Source organism: Schistocerca serialis, chromosome 2 (assembly GCF_023864345.2).
Source record: "Schistocerca serialis cubense isolate TAMUIC-IGC-003099 chromosome 2, iqSchSeri2.2, whole genome shotgun sequence".
NCBI classification, from domain to species: domain Eukaryota; kingdom Metazoa; phylum Arthropoda; class Insecta; order Orthoptera; family Acrididae; genus Schistocerca; species Schistocerca serialis.
In genome coordinates, this window is record NC_064639.1 from 721,202,284 (window position 1) to 721,221,978 (window position 19,695).

Sequence of the window (19,695 nt, forward strand, 5' to 3'; positions counted from 1 at the left end):
CCCTATTGTAAATAGAAAACAACTTCCTTAATTGTTCTAAATGCTTTTTTAAAAATTGTTTTTAACAATTAGTTGACGAGGCCATTCAAATTGTAAATGGTTACGAAAATACACTTGACCTCTTAGCCACAAATAATCCTGAGCATCACGACGGATACAGGGATTAGTGAACACGCAAGTCGTAGTGAGGCGCACTTCCGTAACAAAGAAATTCACCAAAACTAAACGCGAAATATATCTATTTATAAAAGCAGCTAAAAATTCGGGTGACGTCTTTCTAAGAGATAGTCTCCAATCCTTCCAAACTATGTAAATGAGGACCACATGCGGCTTAAGTTCAAAGAAACAGTATCGACAGCACTCGAGATATTCATACCAAATAAATTAATATGAGACGGAACTGATGCCTCATGGTACACAAGACACGACAGAAAGCTGTTGCAGGAGCACCGCAAAAGGCACGTATAATTTAGACGAACGCAATATCTCCAAGATTGGTGAAGTTTTACTGAGACTCGAAATTTGGTGCGCATTTCAATGCAAGATGCATTTCGTAGTTTCCACAACGAAACTCGCTCTAGAAATGTGGCGGGAAATCCAAAGAGATACTGGTCCCATGTTAAGTAAACCAGCAGAAAGGATCAATAAGTACCTTTACTGCGCGGCAGCGACGGTAATGTTACTGATGACAGTGCCACTACAGTGGAGTTAGTAAATGCATTTTCTGAAATTCCTTCACCAAAGAAGGCGAAGTAAATATTCCAGAATTCGAAATGAGAATAGCTGTAAACATAATTTAGAAGTAGATATCCCTGGTGTTGCAAGGCAACTGAAATTACACTGTCAGTGACAGAGGAAATGATCATTTTTCAAAAAAGTCTCTAATGTATAAGAAAAGTAGGTCTAATACATTTGTTTCTGATGTTCTTTAGTAACAATTAATTTTAAGTCGTAAGCTCCTTGCCTTTACTGACCTGTTTAAAGATAGTCAACAATTTAGTAAGAAATTTTAATTTTTAATGGACTATATCTAAATGCACTTAAGTAGATTGACATCTACTATAAATGTTTGCAGCTAAACTTAAATAAAAGATATTTGAGGTGCCAAAATTGTCAACCTTAGGATCAGATCAGTTTTGGGATGCCAATTTTAGGTGCAATTCAAAGGTTCAGTTCCCATTTTCTTTTACAAAAGCGTATACTATCAGTTTAACAAACCATGATATTTTAGGTGATAGTTGCGATTCTGAAGCTTCAGAAAATTATTTTAGAACTCACAATTATTTAATAGTATGGCCATAATATTGGAAGGTAGAAAAAAAGTTATCTTAACGTGACAACAATAGGGATACTTTTGTGAGGCTTGAAACACTTTTTAATTTTTGCATTAAAGGCTGATTCGCTTTACACTTTGGACAGGCTTTGGACCGTGAAAATGATAAATGACCATCTACCATTCTGGCGTGTGTAAAATCAGCCTAAACACGCTGAACTAATGTACACACTATTTACAATTACAACTTAATATTAGTTCCGATAATGCTGCTTTAATGTTTTAATAATTTTATCTCAGTAATCTGCGAGGACTCAGTGGTCTTCGTAGTTTTTAATACATTATTTTTAACGTATTTTAGTCCAGTTTCTGAATATGGGCAATGGCTTTCAAGCAAGGCCTAATGTTGCCAGTCTCTTCATAATTCACTACGATTCTCTCTATCCTGTCGTCCAGCTTCAAGTACTTCTTCTTCCTCTTCTTACCTTCAAGATTCATTTCCAATTTCATGTACATGCAGTTTGTAAGCTCTGCTTCCTTTTTCAAGCACTCCACCAAATAGTTGATTCTAGGGTGAGGGTTTCCAATGATACTATTTATTTTGTTGTGCCACCCTTCAACAGCATTCGTCGTTCGGTGCTTTTTTCCGTAACAGTCCCACATTTCTATTGCGATATCTTCATTCTCTAGCCAGTTATCCACAAAGTAGTCAAAAAATTGAGAGAACCTTCCGTTATCAGGAACTTCTGCATGAATCTCAATCCATCCATTGCTTACATCCTCCGGTTTTACAACTGCCAGCGCTGCACACATGCTGACGTGAAGTCTTAAATCCTCGTTCTGGCGGTACTCCTCAGTTAGACCGAGAACTCGAATTCTTCTCCATAAACTCTTCTTTATATGGAAATAGAATTCATTTATTTGAGTTGTGGGAAAACTTGACGAATGTCCGATATCGCAGCTGCCTCACAGTCCACCTTCACTTGTTTAGGACACCACTCAGAGACTGCCTGTTTTATCAGACGAAACAGACGAACATATGTGTCTTTCTTCTTATTAGGGAATAGTGAAAATACAGTAGGAAGAATGTTTGTTTCTTTAATCGGGCCTCCTAGGTCTACGTGTATGGTGTAGATCTGTGCAAACTGCTTGCTGCATCTCTTAAATGTTCCATCCATAAAAAAAAATGGGAACATGTTTTTAAACTTTCTTTTCCTTTGCTTCCACTAAAGATCATTATTCTCACCTCTAATCTATTTTCTTCCAGAAGAAAACTACTGCCATCTCCCATTTTTAATAGATCTTCATGAAGATCAATTTCGTAAGAGTTCTTAGGCTCTTGTTGGTTCCCCCGCTCTTGACTCCATCGACGACGCATGGTTCGCTTCATAGATCCTGAATTAGGCATCACTGTAACAAAGTCATAAACTTTATTATGCAGATTTCCCATTTCATCCGCATATATCTCCGACAACTGTGTAGTTTCTTCTCGAGACCTTCTCTTCGCTCTTTCCACTTGCTTTCTCACTTTCTGAGCTGCATCGTCAGGTGGTCCACAAAGATGTTCTAATACGCTCAACACTTCTCCGTTCCTCGAAAGCAGCTTTCCCTTGCAATGATCCGCTTTTCGGCGTAAGCTCATCCATGCAGCCGGCCGCGGTGGCCGTGCGGTTCTGGCGCTGCAGTCCGGAACCGCGGGACTGCTACGGTCGCAGGTTCGAATCCTGCCTCGGGCATGGGTGTGTGTGATGTCCTTAGGTTAGTTAGGTTTAAGTAGTTCTAAGTTCTAGGGGACTTATGACCTAAGATGTTGAGTCCCATAGTGCTCAGAGCCATTTTGAATCATCCATGCAACAACACCTTCTTTAGATTCCCTCTGTTTGAGATACGCGTAACCTTTCTAATGAGCAGGAGACCTGCCCTTGTTCGTTGTAATAACTTCCATACTGATGGTCACGTTAGGAACTTCGAAAGCAAACTGGGCGGGCGGGTGAGGAGGAGGAGGAGGAGGAGGGGTGGGGGGATACAAGGGACCCGATCCTTCGGAGCAGGTAAAACCGTCGCAAATGTCCGGCGTGGCAACTGTCCGCACACCCAACATGCTAGCCTGCGTTATTTAGAGTACAGTACGGAAATGCTCTCTTTATAGCTTCTGTTTGTTCGGTCACCTTTTCTTCGCATATAAACTATCAAATGGGAAAAGTTTAGTTACAACCATTCTGCATATAGATTACCTTATACACGAAGGAAACAGAGCTGATAAACACCTGGACTACCAACGTGGGACAGGAAACAGTGGACCTTGTACTACCTGTGGCTCTAGAGGTAACGAAACAGATTTTCCCAGTGTTTTTTGGGTTCTAAGTTGCTGAACTACTGTATTGGGACAGTACGATGCGATCTGAGGAAGGAACGTCAACGCCCGTCCTGCTCCTGTCAAACATGAGAAGAAAACATCAGAGAATAGTTTCATATATCCACTCAGCCCTGAGACGGAAGTAAACACCGGCCGTATAAGGCTACGTTATATTTCCCGCCCTGCTGGTGAGAAAACTGAAGTAATGGTGTAAAGTTACTGTAGAAATAACATTTGTGTGACACAGCCACTAACATAACAAGAATGAGTGTCTAATAAAATTATGAAGGAAAGAAAAGCTAGTTTCTATAGCCATGAAAAGCGCACACGCTCCCGGCAGACTTGGTTGAATCTTTCAAGTACGAATACCCCTCGTTCACTGATACGGAGCTCATTGTTCAGTCTATGATCTTATTTCTTAGATTTACAACGTACTGACAGCACATGTCATTGGGAGAGGAGAGAGATGTGTAATTTTTTGTTATTTTTTAACTTCCTTTCTGGTCTATTACATTTAACAACCCGGACATCTGTGAAGAACATACACAGTAACAGCGCAGTAAGGTCACACAATAAATCGATCTGCACAAGTGAAATGATATCTGCGCCGCATCCATAGGACCGTTATCCACATACGCAGATATTACAGTTTTGTGAATCATTTTTACCTGTTCCGTAACCGGGGCTCTGACGTTAAGGTTACCTCTTCCCTAAATTTTCGTCTGGTGAAGTGTGACCTCTTCATCTGTAATTGATAGACTAAGAGCGTAGAGATCGGTCCTAACTACATTTCAATACAACATAGCCTTTTCGTAATTTTTTGGCATCCTGCCACAATCCATCATTAACATTACTAAATCCAAAAATTAACATGGCGACCCTTGAAGACACGAGATAAAAGCCAGGGAAAACAAAAGAAGATAGCCTTTTATATTTCTGTTACGTGCCGTAAATTACAAGTTGCTGTCGTAATTACTGAAACAGACTATGCGAAGTCTTCAGCGGAACGTTTCAACATGATTAGGAAAAAGTCGTATTACAAGTTACCATCACATATTGGATGCTGTTGATAGTTCATTTATCAAATGTACGTTAATAATCATAATATTAAATCATGCTACATTTCTAATGAATAAAGCGTTATACAGTAAATGTATCTACGAGATTTTGCGCCGAACATCATTGTTGTAGTCTGTCACACACAAACAGATGTCAGACCTTGAAGCGAAGATCCCAGTGGATGTAATAGGTCGTTTTGCGTCTCCTCTCAGTTGTTCCATATGTGACCTCCGTACTGCTAACGAGGATGGGCTCAGTCAGAATGTTCAAATGTGTGTGAAATCTTATGGGACTTAACTGCTAAGGTCATTAGTCCCTAAGCTTACACACTACTTAACCTAAATTATTCTAAGGACAAATACACACATCCAAGCCCGAGGGAGGACTCGAACCTCCGCCGGGACCAGTCGCACCGTCCGCGACTGCAGCGTCTTAGACCGCTCGGCTAATCCCACGCGGCGGTACGAAGAAGCCTCCGCCACGTTCTGCATGCGTGTCTGCACTTATGAGCCAGTACAAATGACGACCTGCTTAATAACAAGGCTGTCTCTGGAATGCGATGCAGCAGCTGTTCTGAGACACATAAGGCGGGTATGACAGAAACAGGACATACGTGTAATTTGTACAAAGCTAAGAAGAGGGACAGGTCGTCATCTTTGGCTCCTGCTGAAGTGAACAACGCATCTAGCCTCTCCAGAACACTGCATTCAAGCCAATACAGAGTCACTCAGTCGAGAATAGCTAATAACAGTAACTTAGAAATAATTATTATCGATCGCATGTAATGCAGATAAACGAAGTTTGTAATACTAACACTATCCTTTAACTTTTAACAACAAAGGCCTTATCCATGCAGACCTTTTCCCCACACTCGTGTATGAGGTGGCTTCTCGCAGACAGAGCAGCACTGAGGTGATCTTGCGCGCCACCCTCCCCCTCTCCTACTCGACTGCCAAGCTGTGCTCCCCTTCTAAAATTATCCTTTTGCAATTTTTATCCACTAATTTAGCAAATTTTATGATTTTTTATTATATGGTTACGATTATCAGGGAAAAGGAAACTTTCCTGTCAAGTAAGATTAGATGCAAGAACTACGTGGGGTAAGCCGGCCGGTGTGGCCGAGCGGTTCTAGGCGCTTCAGCCTGGAACCGCGCGACCGCTACGGTCGCAGGTTCGAATCCTGCCTCGGGAATGGAAGTGTGTGATGTCCTTAGGTTAGTTAAGTTTAAGTAGTTCTAAGTTCTAGGGGACTGATGACCTCAGATGTTAAGTCCCATAGTGCTCAGAGCCATTTGAACCAACTATGTGGGGTAAACGTTTAGTACAGTGATTAGCGGAGAAATTTAAGAATTTCAGCGATTTATCCTGTGTTAGAGTTTCAAACAACAAAGTACTTAATACGTATGTAAGACTTATTTATAGTGATCTGATGACAACAGTTGCTTGATCAACGCAGCCGGTGGTATATAATACGTTTGTTCACACGAGGGTGCAAATTAGAAGAATATCTACAGGAATAACGACTAATAACTGCCATAATTTTTTTAATGATCCAGGAAAGGCATATTCTAGAATTCTTTTTTATTTTGCACGGCAGATCGTACCACTGAAAGTTCGGAGCATAAAAACTACTGCCTGGAGGGTTAAGTAAATCATGTATTTCTTCCACCTTCTTTTGCCTGCTTCCTCCTCCGTCACGACTCGTCCCAGTTTGCAGTAATCGGTAAACCGCTCAAAAAGCGTCGTTGCTTCATTACACGCTCGACGATGTACGAGTCACTGTAGCGCTGCAGCAAAGTAGCCGCAATAATTGCATTGCTGATCGCGAGCACGTGTAGGTGAGAGCTGTGTGACGCAAGCACACTGCTGCCAGATGAAACATGTTGGCGATAGACGCCAGTCCCGTAGTAGTCGGTTCTTCAAGACGCTACTTGGACGAAACGACGTTGTGTCAACAGGTGTACGTTCACAGTCACGGGCTAGGAGAAGGCTTCCTCTTGTAGGCGGAGGATGGGAACAACCATGATCCTTTCCCGGTTAGCTGTTATTAAAGTGTATTTCTTTCTTTTGTTTTTTCAGTTCAGTTTTGCAACCTCTTCTCCCGCCCCCTCCCCGCGGCCTACCCTCTCGGTATGGCCACGGTCGAACCCTCGATAGTCTTTTCGAGACATCGGTGTTGTCCCGGTACGGTGGGCTCCGGCAGGATACATAAAGAGAGATAGAGAGATAGATAGATAGATAGAGAGAGAGAGAGAGAGAGAGAGAGAGAGAGAGACCTGTGAAGCAACAGCCGGCGTATGGCAAGCAGTTGTGTGGCGGGGGAGCGGGGGCGGCCAGCTTAAGCGATTACGAGGTGCGAGCGGGCGCCAGGAAACAGCAAACAGCGGAGCGCGCGCTGTGCAAACTTAGTCAGAGCGCGCCGAGTCAGTGTTGTCCCAGGCAGGGCAATTAGCAGATAACGCGCCGCCCGCCAGGCCACACGTCTGCCCCCCTCGCAACTAATGATTGAGCCATTGCTCGATTACTGGCAAATGGCGTACGCTGCACTCGTAATTACGTGAAACGGAGGAAGTTTTTATTTATTAGCAATCAGAACGCGCTATACAGGCATCTCAGTACTGGAAACACTATACACTGAGGTGACAAGAGTCATAGTATACCTTCTAGCATCGTGTCGGGCCTCCTTTTTTCCTGGCCTAGTGCAGCAGCTCGACGTGCCATTGCCTCAACAATTCAAAAATGGTTCAAATGGCTCTGAGCACCATGGGACTTAACATCTATGGTCATCAGTCCCCTAGAACTTAGAACTACTTAAACCTAACTAACCTAAGGACGTCACACAACACCCAGTCATCACGAGGCAGAGAAAATCCCTGACCCCGCCGGGAATCGAACCCGGGAACCCGGGCGTGGGAAGCGAGAACGCTACCGCACGACCACGAGCTGCGGACCTCAACAATTCGTTCCAGTTTTAAGTGAAGATGAGCCCATGCACAAAGGGCAATATAGGTGGTGCTTGTAAAACAGACTAACTTACACTACTGGCCATTAAAATTGCTACACTAAGAATACATGCAGATGATAAACAGGTATTCATTGGACAAACATATTATACTAGAACTGACATGTGATTACATTTACACGCAATTTGGGTGCATAGATCCTGAGAAATCAGTACCCAGAACAACCACCTCTGGCCGTAATAACGGACTTGATACGCCTGGGCATTGAGTCAAATAGAGCTTGGATGGCGTGTACAGGTACAGCTGCCCATGCAGCTTCAACACGATACCACAGTTCATCAAGAGTAGTGACTGACGTATTGTGACGAGCCAGTTGCTCGGCCACCATAGACCAGACGTTTTCAGTTGGTGAGAGATCTGGAGAATGTGCTGGTCTGGGCAGCAGTCGAACATTTTCTGTATCCAGAAAGGCCCGTACAGGACTTGCAACATTCGGTCGTGCATTATCCTGCTGAAATGTAGGGCTTCGCAGGGATCGAATGAAGGGTAGAGCCACGGGTCGTAACACATCTGAAATGTAACGTCCACTGTTCAAAGTGCCGTCAGTGCGAACAAGAGGTGACCGAGACGTGTAACCAATGGCACCCCATACCATAACGCCGGGTGATACGCCAATATGGCGATGACGAATACACGGTTCCAATGTGCGTTCACCGCGATGTCGCCAAACACGGATGCAACTATCATGATGCTGTAAACAGAACCTGGAATCATCCGAAAAAATGACGTTTTGCCATTCGTGCACCCCGGTTCGTCGTTGAGTACACCATCGCAGGCGCTGCTGTCTGTGATGCAGCGTTCAACGTTAGCCGCAGCCATGGTCTCCGAGTTGATAGTCCATGCTGCTGCAAACGACGTCGAACTGTTCGTGCAGATGGTTGTTGTCTTGCAAACGTCCCCATCTGTTGGCTCAGGGATCGAGACGTGGCTGCACGATCCGTTACAGCCATGCGGATAAGATGCCTGTCATCTCGACTCCTAGTGATACGAGGCAGTTGGGATCCAGCACTGCGTTCCGTATTACCCTCCTGAACCCACCGATTCCATATTCTGCTAACAGTCATTGGATCTCGACCAACGCGAGCAGCAATTTCGCGATACTATAAACCGCAATCGCGATAGGCTACAATCCGACCTTTATCAAAGTCGGAAACATCATGGTACGTATTTTCCCTCCTTACACGAGGCATCACAACAACGTTTCACCAGGCAACGCCGTTCAACTGCTGTTTGTGTATGAGAACTCTTTTGGAAACTTTCCTCATGGCAGCACGTTGTAGGTGTCGCCACCGGCGCCAGCCTTGTGCGAATGCTCTGAAAAGCTAATCATTTGCATATCACAGCATCTTCTTCCTGTCGGTTAAATTTCGCGTCTGTAGCACGTCATCTTCGTGGTGTAGCAATTTTAATGGCCAGTAGTGTAAGTATCTAAAATACGTAGTAAGCAAGAATAAAAAATGAGGCCTCCTTTTATTCTTTTCAGTGTATGTTAAACTGCTGATGATGTTAATGTAAATAAAATGGCGTGATTACTTTTACATCGGGAACAAATTAGCATTGAAGTAACACGTCTAGATTTAGAGTTAATAGGGATTTAGAAAATCTCGAGTATTTTGTGGTAGCTAATAACCATCAATGTTCACTTTATCCAATCCTATCTCAACGACAGGACCTTCCACGTACGAGCTGAATCTGGACTGAAAACTTGTGTCGGACCGAAACTCGAACCTGGTATCTTTGCTTTCCGCAGGCAATTGCTCTACCGAGTGAGCTGTCCCAGCACGGAACCCGATACACCAATGAAACGGAAGTAAAGATGACATAGCGGGTCGTGAGTCGCGCTCTGATAGCTTAGTCAGCAGAGAACTTTTGCCCTCGAAAGGAAAAATGTCCCAGGTTCAATCTTCCAGAAAGTTTCAAATTTGCCCACAATCTGTCTGGCGCATCACAGGGCTACGACCTCGGACCGATCCTGTACATGCTGTATACCACTGTTACACCTGAGTTGTACGCTGACTATACAGCGATTAAGCTGCAGCATGAATGCCGAAGCTCTGCAACATCAACTGCAGTTCCCCTCTGACAACCTGCGCAACTGGTGCTCCAAGTTGCTCCTAGAATTCTAGAAGAAACTCCCGACAGTAGCTCGTCGCATCGTTCCTACAGCTCTGCCACCTGTCAAGATTGAAGACAGCCGTGTCCAACACAGTGACGCAGCACGATACCTTGTTGTCACGCTACACCGCCAGCACAGCCGAGACATTAGGAACAAAATCATCCGTCGGCTCAGCAATGTGTTTGCCATAGTTGAATCCACCTTCCTCCCTACCGCCGCAGTACGGAATATGCTGCCGTACAACCGCCGAAACACAAGTGCAGACGCTACAAAGAGAACAGAATTGCGCACTGCGGTTGGCCGGGCGCTTGTCAAGGGCTGTTCAGACAGCTCAGTTGCATGGGATGGCAACCGTTTTAGAGCGGCAGCCCGCACCTCCTGAGAAATCTCAGCGGTTGCACAACACAAAAATTCATGCTCGAGTGTTTCGTGGCACATTGTTCAGCGCACAGTATTGAATTGGACGCTCCGCAGCAGACGACGCAACGTGTTCCCATGTTGACATAATAGCACTGTGAATTACGATTTCAGTGGGCGTTCTACATCTACATGGATACTCTGCAAATCACATTTAAGTGCCTGGCAGAGGGTTCATCGAACAATCTTCACAATTGTCTGTTACTCCAATCTCGTATAGCGCGCGGAAGGATTGAACACCTATATCTTTCCGTACCAGCTCTGATTTCCCTTATTTTATCGTGGTGATCGTCCCTCCCTATGTAGGTCGCCGTCAACAAAATATTTTCGCATTCGGAGGAGAAAGTTGGTGAATGGAATCTCGTGAGAAGATTCCTTCGCAACGAAAAACGCCTTTCTTTTAATGATTTCCAGCCCAAATCCTGTATCATTTCTGTGACACTCTCTCCCATATTTCGCGATAATACAAAACGTGCTGCCTTTCTTTGAACTTTTTCGATGTACTCCGTCAGTCCTATCTGGTAAGGATCCCACACCTCGTAGCAGTATTCTAAAAAGAGGACGGACAAGCGTAGTGTAGGCAGTCTTCTTAGTAGGTCTGTTACATTTTCTACGTGTCCTGCCAAAAAAACGCAGTCTTTGGTTAGCCTTCCCCACAACGTTTTCTATGTGTTCCTTCGAATTTAAGTTGTTCGTAATTGTAATATTCTCTGCCTCGTGATGACTGGGTGTTGTGTGCTGTCCTTAGGTTAGTTTGGTTTAAGTAGGTCTAAGTTCTAGCGGACTGATGGCCATAGATGTTAAGTCCCATAGTGCTCAGAGCCATTTGAACCATTTTAATTGTAATACCTAGGTATTCAGTTGAATTTACGGCTTTTAGATTAGACTGATTTATCGTGTAACCGAAGTTTAACGAGTTCCTTTTAGCACTCATGTGGATGACCTCACACTTTTCGTTATTTAGGGTCAACTGCCACTTTTCGAACCGTTCAGACATTTTTTCTAAATCGTTTTGCAATTTGTTTTGATTTTCTGATGACTGTATTAATCGATGAACGACAGCGTCACCTGCAAACAACTGAAGACGGGTGTTCACATCGTCTCCCAAATCGTTTATATACACTCCTGGAAATTGAAATAAGAACACCGTGAATTCATTGTCCCAGGAAGGGGAAACTTTATTGACACATTCCTGGGGTCAGATACATCACATGATCACACTGACAGAACCACAGGCACATAGACACAGGCAACAGAGCATGCACAATGTCGGCACTAGTACAGTGTATATCCACCTTTCGCAGCAATGCAGGCTGCTATTCTCCCATGGAGACGATCGTAGAGATGCTGGATGTAGTCCTGTGAAACAGCTTGCCATGCCATTTCCACCTGGCGCCTCAGTTGGACCAGCGTTCGTGCTGGACGTGCAGACCGCGTGAGACGACGCTTCATCCAGTCCCAAACATGCTCAATGGGGGACAGATCCGGAGATCTTGCTGGCCAGGGTAGTTGACTTACACCTTCTAGAGCACGTTGGGTGGCACGGGATACATGCGGACGTGCATTGTCCTGTTGGAACAGCAAGTTCCCTTGCCGGTCTAGGAATGGTAGAATGATGGGTTCGATGACGGTTTGGATGTACCGTGCACTATTCAGTGTCCCCTCGACGATCACCAGTGGTGTACGGCCAGTGTAGGAGATCGCTCTCCACACCATGGTGCCGGGTGTTGGCCCTGTGTGTCTCGGTCGTATGCAGTCCTGATTGTGGCGCTCACCTGCACGGCGCCAAACACGCATACGACCATCATTGGCACCAAGGCAGAAGCGACTCCCATCGCTGAAGACGACACGTCTCCATTCGTCCTTCCATTCACGCCTGTCGCGACACCACTGGAGGCGGGCTGCACGATGTTGGGGCGTGAGCGGAAGACGGCCTAACGGTGTGCGGGACCGTAGCCCAGCTTCATGGAGACGGTTGCGAATGGTCCTCGTCGATACCCCAGGAGCAACAGTGTCCCTAATTTGCTGGGAAGTGGCGGTGCGGTCCCCTACGGCACTGCGTAGGATCCTACGGTCTTGGCATGCATCTGTGCGTCGCTGCGGTCCGGTCCCAGGTCGACGGGCACGTGCGCCTTCCGCCGACCACTGGCGACAACATCGATGTACTGTGGAGACCTCACGCCCCACGTGTTGAGCAATTCGCCGGTACGTCCACCCGGCCTCCCGCATGCCCACTATACGCCCTCGCTCAAAGTCCGTCAACTGCACATACGGTTCACGTCCACGCTGTCGCGGCATGCTACCAGTGTTAAAGACTGCGATGGAGCTCCGTATGCCACGGCAAACTGGCTGATACTGACGGCGGCGGTGCACAAATGCTGCGCAGCTAGCGCCATTCGACGGCCAACACCGCAGTTCCTGGTGTGTCCGCTGTGCCGTGCGTGTGATCATTGCTTGTACAGCCCTCTCGCAGTGTCCGGAGCAAGTATGGTGGGTCTGACACACCGGTGTCAATGTGTTCTTTTTTCCATTTCCAGGAGTGTAGATAAGGAACAGCAAATGGCCTATAACACTACCCTGGGGAACGCCAGAATTCACTCCTGTTTTACTCGATGACCTTCCGTCAATTACTAGGAACTGTGACCTCTCTCACAGGAAATCGCAAATCCAGTCAGATAACTGAGACGATATTTCATAAGCACGCAATTCCACTACGTGCCGCTTATGTTGTACAGTGTCAAAAGCCTTCCGGAAATCCAGGAATACGGAGTCGATCTGAAATGCCTTGTCAATAGCACTCAGCACTTCATGTGAATAAAGAGCTAGTTGTGCTTCACATGAACGATGTTTTCTAAACCCATGTTTACTGTGTGTCAATAGACCGTTTCAAAATGGCTCTGAGCACTATGAGGCTTAACTTCTGAGGTCATCAGTCCCCTAGAACTTAGAACAACTTAAACCTAACTAACCTAAGGACATCACGCACATCCATGCCCGAGGCATGATTCTAACCTGCGACCGTAGCGGTCGCACGGTTCCAGACTGTAGCGCCTAGAACCGCTCGGCCACTCCGGCATGTAATAAACCGTTTCCTTCGAGGTAATTCATAATGTTCGAACACAATATATGTTCTAAAATCCTGCTGCATATAGACGTTAACGATATGGGCCTGTAATTTAGTGGGTTAGTCCTACTACCTTTCTTGAATATTGGTGTGATCTGTGTAACTTTCCAGTCTTTGGGTACGGATCTTTCATCGAGCGAATGGTTGTATGTGATTGTTAAGTATGGAACTAATGCATGAGCATACTCCGAAAGGAACCTAATTGATATACAGTCTGGACCAGAAAACTTGCTTTTATTAAGTGATTTGAGTTGCTTCACTATTCCGAGGATATTTACTTCTACGTTACTCATGTTGGCAGCTGTTCTCGATTCGAATTCTGGAATATTTACTTCGTCGTCTTTTGTGATTGCGATTGGACCTCGGATCAATGCAAACGTGACGCCTGGTCGAGTGAAAGACGTTGTTACACCTGCACGATGGTAGTATCTACAGCGCACCAAGGACGAAGGCCGGGAAGGGCAGTATTATGCTATGGGGAACATCCACCTAAACTCTCATTGGGTCTGCAGAAGTAATCGTAGGCACCATGACAGCTGTGGACTGCGTGAACATTTTCGCAGGCCACCTGCATCCTCTCGTGCTTGATGTGTTTCCCAACTGTGACGGTATCTTCCAGCGGGATAACTGTCCATGTGATAAGTCTACAGTAGTTTCAGGAGCATTATAGTGAACTCGCGCTGATTCCTGCGTCATCAAATACCCCTGAGCTGAACCCACTAGAACCCATCTGGGACTGTTGTGCGCCGCTCCGCGCCACAATTTATGAGAACTGCGTAGCATGTGCCTAGACATCTGGTGCCATACCAAGGACTTGACGAATACATATCACACAGAACAGCTGCTGCATCGCATACCAGAGGCAGCCTTGTTACACTACTGGCCATTAAAACAGCTACACCACGAAGATGACGTGCTACAGACGCGAAATTTAACCGACAGGAAGAAGATGCTGTGATATGCAAATGATTAGCTTTACAGAGCATTCACACAAGGTTGGCGCCGGTGGCGACACCTACAACATGCTGACATGAAGAAAGTTTCCAACTGATTTCTCATATACAAACAGCAGTTGACCGGCGTTGATTGGTGAAATGTTGTTGTGATGCCTCGTGTAAGGAGGAAAAATGCGTACCACCACGTTTCCGACTTTGATAAAGGTCGGATTGTAGCCTATCGCGATTCCGGTACATCGTATCGCGACATTGCTGCTCGCGTTGGTCGTGATCCAATCACTGTTAGCAGAACATGGAATCGGTGGGTTCAGGAGCGTAATATGGAACGCCGTGCTGCATCCCAACGGCCTCGTATCACTAGTAGTCGAGATGACAGGAATCATATCCGCAAGGCTATAACGGATCGTGCAGCCACGTCTCGATCCCTGAGTCAACAGATAGGGACGTTTCCAAGACGACAATCATCTGCACGAACAGTTCGACGACGTTTGCAGCAGCATGGACTATCAGCTCGGAGACCATGGCTGCGGTTACCCTTGACGCTGCATCACAGACAGGAGCGCCTGCGATGGTATACTCAACGACGTACCTGGGTGCACGAATGTCAAAACGTCATTTTTTCGGATGAATCCAGGTTCTGTTTGCAGCATCATCATAGTCGTATCCGTGTTTGGCGACATCGCGGTGAACGCACATTGGAAGCGTGTATTCGTCATCGCCATACTGGCGTATAACCCGGCGTGATGGTATAGGGTGCCATTGCTTCACCTCTTGTTCGCATTGACGGTACTTTGAACAGTGGACGTTACATTTCGGATGTGTTACGACCCGAGGCTCCACCCTTCATTAGATCCCTGCGAAACCCTACATTTCAGCAGGATAATCCACGACCGCATGTTGCACTTCCTGTACGGGCCTTTCTGGATACAGAAAATGTTCACTGCTGCCCTGGCCAGCACATTCTCCAGATCTCTTACCAACTGAAAACGTCTGGTCAATGGTGGCCGAGCAACTGGCTCGTCACAATACGCCAGTCACTACTCTTGATGAACTGTGGTATCGTGTTGAAGCTGCATGGGCAGCTGTACCTGTACACACCATCCAAGCTCTGTTTGACTCAATGCCCAGGCGTATCATGTCCGTTATTACGGCCAGAGGTGGGTGTTCCGAGTACTTATTTCTCAGGATCTATGCACCGAAATTGCGTGAAAATTTCATCACATGTCAGTTCTAGTGTAATATATTTGTCCAGTGAATACCCGTTTATCATCTACATTTATTCTTGGTGTAGCAATTTTAATGGCCAGTAGTGTATTAAGCAGGTGGTCATTTGTACTGGCTCATAAGTGCAGAGACACATGCAGAACGTGGCGGAGGCTTCTTCGTACCATAACCAGCCACGGTGTGTGGGTGCGTACTGAATACAACCAACTTATTCCTCACACGGAAGCGATATTGCCAGTATGGTTGCAGTATATTTAAATTTAAGTTTATTTATATCTTGGATTTATGCCAAGTATACAAACTTTTCATAAATGTCAGAGCATAAAACGGAAATCTATAACAATGAAGTTCCACGCATTAGACACAGATATCTGCGCTGGATAAAGATACAGGGGGTTCGATGGGAATATGGAAACACCGCGAGAAATGCATCCTTGAAATACGAATAAATGCAGACGCTACCCATGCCGGCAGGTTCCGGTATTGTGTTTTACCACGATCAGCCCCTGCGCAGTGTCCTCAACACGGCGCTAGCGGCAGTCGAGGTCAGAACAGTGTTCTCTGTAGTTGCAGGTGAATTATTTCGGAATTCAGTGAATTCGAACATGGGCAGATTGTTAGCGTTCGTATGGCGGCTTCTTACGTAATCAAGGCAGCCGAAGCATTTGATCCAGAATGAAATTTTCACTCTACAACGGAGTGTGCGCTGATATGAAACTTCCTGGCAGATTAAAACTGTGTGCCGGACCGGGACTCGAACTCGGGACCTTTGCCTTTCGCGGGCAAATGCTCTACCAACTGAGCTTTTGATGTTTCAACAGGCCCGTGTCAACATTTACATTGATTACAGGGAAAGCGGAAAGATACCTTCCGCTAAGACACAATGTAGACGAAAGCGTGTGATGAGTGATGGCGAGAGACAATTATTAAAAGGGACGTGTGACGAAAAGTAAGAAGATGACAGTTGCAAGAATCACTGTAGAACTGATTGTCGTACTCGCGAACCCTGTCAGCACCGAAACAACACGAAAGGACTCACATAAGCAAGCAACTGCAGGGCGAACTGGAATTCTAAGGCCAGTCACGAACGATGCAAATGCCCGTGACAGGAAAACGTGGTATCGAAGCCGTAAACCCTGGACTGTGGGCCAATGGAAGAAGCGTATTTGGTCGGCTGAGTGTTATTTCACACTGTTTAGAACTTCTGATGAAGTTCACTTCCCAAGAGTGAAGGACTGCGAGGGGTTTTATTAATTGGGTATCATTATCGTGGTATTCCTTGGGTCCCATGGTTACTGTGTAAGGTCACATTACTGCCAACAATTATTGCTCATTTCGGCTGATGATATCCATTCCATGGCACAGTGTTTGTTCCCCAGTGGTAACGCTGTGTTCCAAGGAGACACACCGCTCACATGGTCCAGGAACGCTTTTTTTGAGCACGAGGACCAAACGTCACATCTCTCCTTACCACCATAGTCGCCACATCTTAATATTATTACTTTGAAGAGAAGAGTGCGTGATCTTTATCAGCTCCATCATCAAGACTGAACTTGCCACTATTTTCAGGATTTATGGTATAAGATTCTATTGAAGACCATATAGGTCCTGTATTTATCTATTCACAGACGACTGGAAGCTGTTTTGAATGCCAAAGGCTTTCCTACACTGTATTGGGCATGCTAATGTGTTTTGCTTTTGGTCTTTCCATATTTTGTCTACCCCTGTAAAACACATAATGAAGCCACCTACAGTCAGCAAACTTTTAGTAGTACAGAACACTCGGATCATGAAAGAGTTTGCCGATGATTTAACAGACTTCACATTCGTGACTGAACGTAGAAAGATATGAAATTGAAAATATATTTTTAATCATAAATGGATACTTAAATTGGGAAGGAATGAGTATCTGAAACCGTACAGTATTGCTATGATATATACTGAATACACAAATGAAAGTTACAGCTCTCGTATGAATTACTTTACAGGCAAAACTCGTCAACTTCCGAAAACATATAAGTTCACAAATTTAAAAAAAAACATCAATTTATATGGTGAAAATGACAGATAACAGGCAGATGAAATAATTAATACGTTTATTGTTCACACAAGACATTAAAATATCAAATTTTAAGCAATTTCCTCACGCCGAGAAACGACAGAAACGCATAAATTTTCATCTACATCGTCTACATTAACCGTCCTTTGACGTATTCCACCAGAAAAAAACTGGAAGCACACTGAACACACCCATTTGATGCGTGAAGCGGCTTACCTGTTAGGCACCAATAAGGTGACACTAATCGTATCAGTGTCGCGTCAGATGCCTCGCGCGCTGTGCGGCACGGCGAGACCGCAGCGCGCCCTTGTACTTCTGACTGGCGACAGCATACAAAAGTTAACACGTACAGAATGCCAGAAAATAGCTGTTTGCTGAAGATGCTTCGCTTATCTTTTACGTACCGAAATGTTTTCGACCTGACCTACTGTGGTTGCGCATCAGAAGAAATCCGTTTGTCTCGGATCATTTCGTGCTACAGAATAAAAAGTGTTGGAACGCAAACAGTTCATTCATTGGCGCTGCCATCATCACGTACACGTGATATAGCTCAATACTTAGGAAATGTACGTCGACAGAACACACTTACGTCAAATGCATAAACGACAAGAGGCATTGTCTTTGACCCGGTTATATCAGAAAAAAGACGGCACGTACAGAGTAGCAGTTATATAATTATAGATGTTTTGCTGTGACATAACCGTTATAGCGTTCGAAACTGTTCATATAAAATATGGAGACAATAATAGAAGACGCAGTTGACTAACGAAGCTTCTCGTCGTCAATGATGTCCACGAAAGACTCGAACCTCTTTTACGAGAACTTATGGTGTCTTGCATTTTCGTCCAAGTATTTGCGCAATAGATCTCCGTTTCTCCGTACTTCCGAAATCAGTTGTTGGTATAGCTTGGTTGCTGATGAAAACCAAACATTTACTAATCTCATTGACTCCGTTTTTTCGAATTGTTTTATTTCCCTCCTTTAAAGCAACGCAGTGTCCAACACGATTGTTGGAGCACTGCAGGATCTTAACAGACTTTTTTTTTGAGTTATCTTGCGTTCTTACTATCTGATAAATGGATTATTCAGACATTATTAGGGAAACACACACTAATGGCGATCCACAGCCTCAGGATATTTTCACGTATACAAGGTATTGCCGGTTGTTAAGGTCGGGACAGGGGAGAAAGAGCCGGACAAGTGCGATTAGGACTCGCACCTGGGGTTCCGTACAAACTTAATTTTTTATATATATATATATATAATTTCGCGTGGCTCAATGGCGTATGTACGTGTCTCTACTGGGCGCCACTTCGGCGACTTAGTTATCCAAGAGGGAAAATGGGACCTATAGTTTAACGTGCATTCCAAACCACGAATTGTTTCTGCTGACTCCTCCCATTGTTGAGAGGTGAAGGCTACTTTAAAGCGACCGAGATTCCACCCGCAACCTCTTGTTTTGGTTTCCCGCTAGGCCGCCAGACAGGACATGTACATTTTAGGTTGGTGCATCAGTTCGAAGCGTTTTTGTTTTGCATGTTGATATTCCAGTTGCTACACGTTAATTTGTCGATTGTCATTTTTTATTTGTAGCTCACTGTTGCTATTTCAGTATAAATATTGTCATTTCGTCATTTGGAGATAAAAAATGGAGCTGACGGAGCTAGAAAACAGTGTCAAGTAGAGACATTGGAACATTTCCGGCATATTCCTCTGTTTTAGTACAATACAGGGGTGACAGCAGCGGCGGCAGCCAAAAACTTGTGTGCCGCGTATGGTGATAATGCCACTGGACAGAGAACGTCAAGATAATGGTTTTGACGTTTTAAGGAGGACTGCTTGACATTAGTGAGTCTCCACGTTCAGGAAAACCTTCGTGGTTTCATGAAGATCATTTAAATGCATTAAGCCACTATGACCTGCTTCATTGTACTGGAGAATTGGCAGATGTGACGAACTGTGATCATTCCGTCATCGCAGTCCGCCCCGGTAGCTGAGTGGTCAGCGTGACAGACTGTCAATCCTAAGGGCCCGGGTTCGATTCCCGGCTGGGTCGGAAATTTTCTCCGCTCAGGGACTGGGTGTTGT

General features: G+C 45.1%; 1 protein-coding gene across 2 annotated transcripts in view; it reads right to left on the reverse strand.

Moving 5' to 3' along the window:
* Positions 1-19,695, reverse strand: part of LOC126457912 (bcl-2-related ovarian killer protein-like) — a 178,469-nt gene that overhangs the window by 109,043 nt on the left and 49,731 nt on the right. The window lies entirely within an intron of this gene.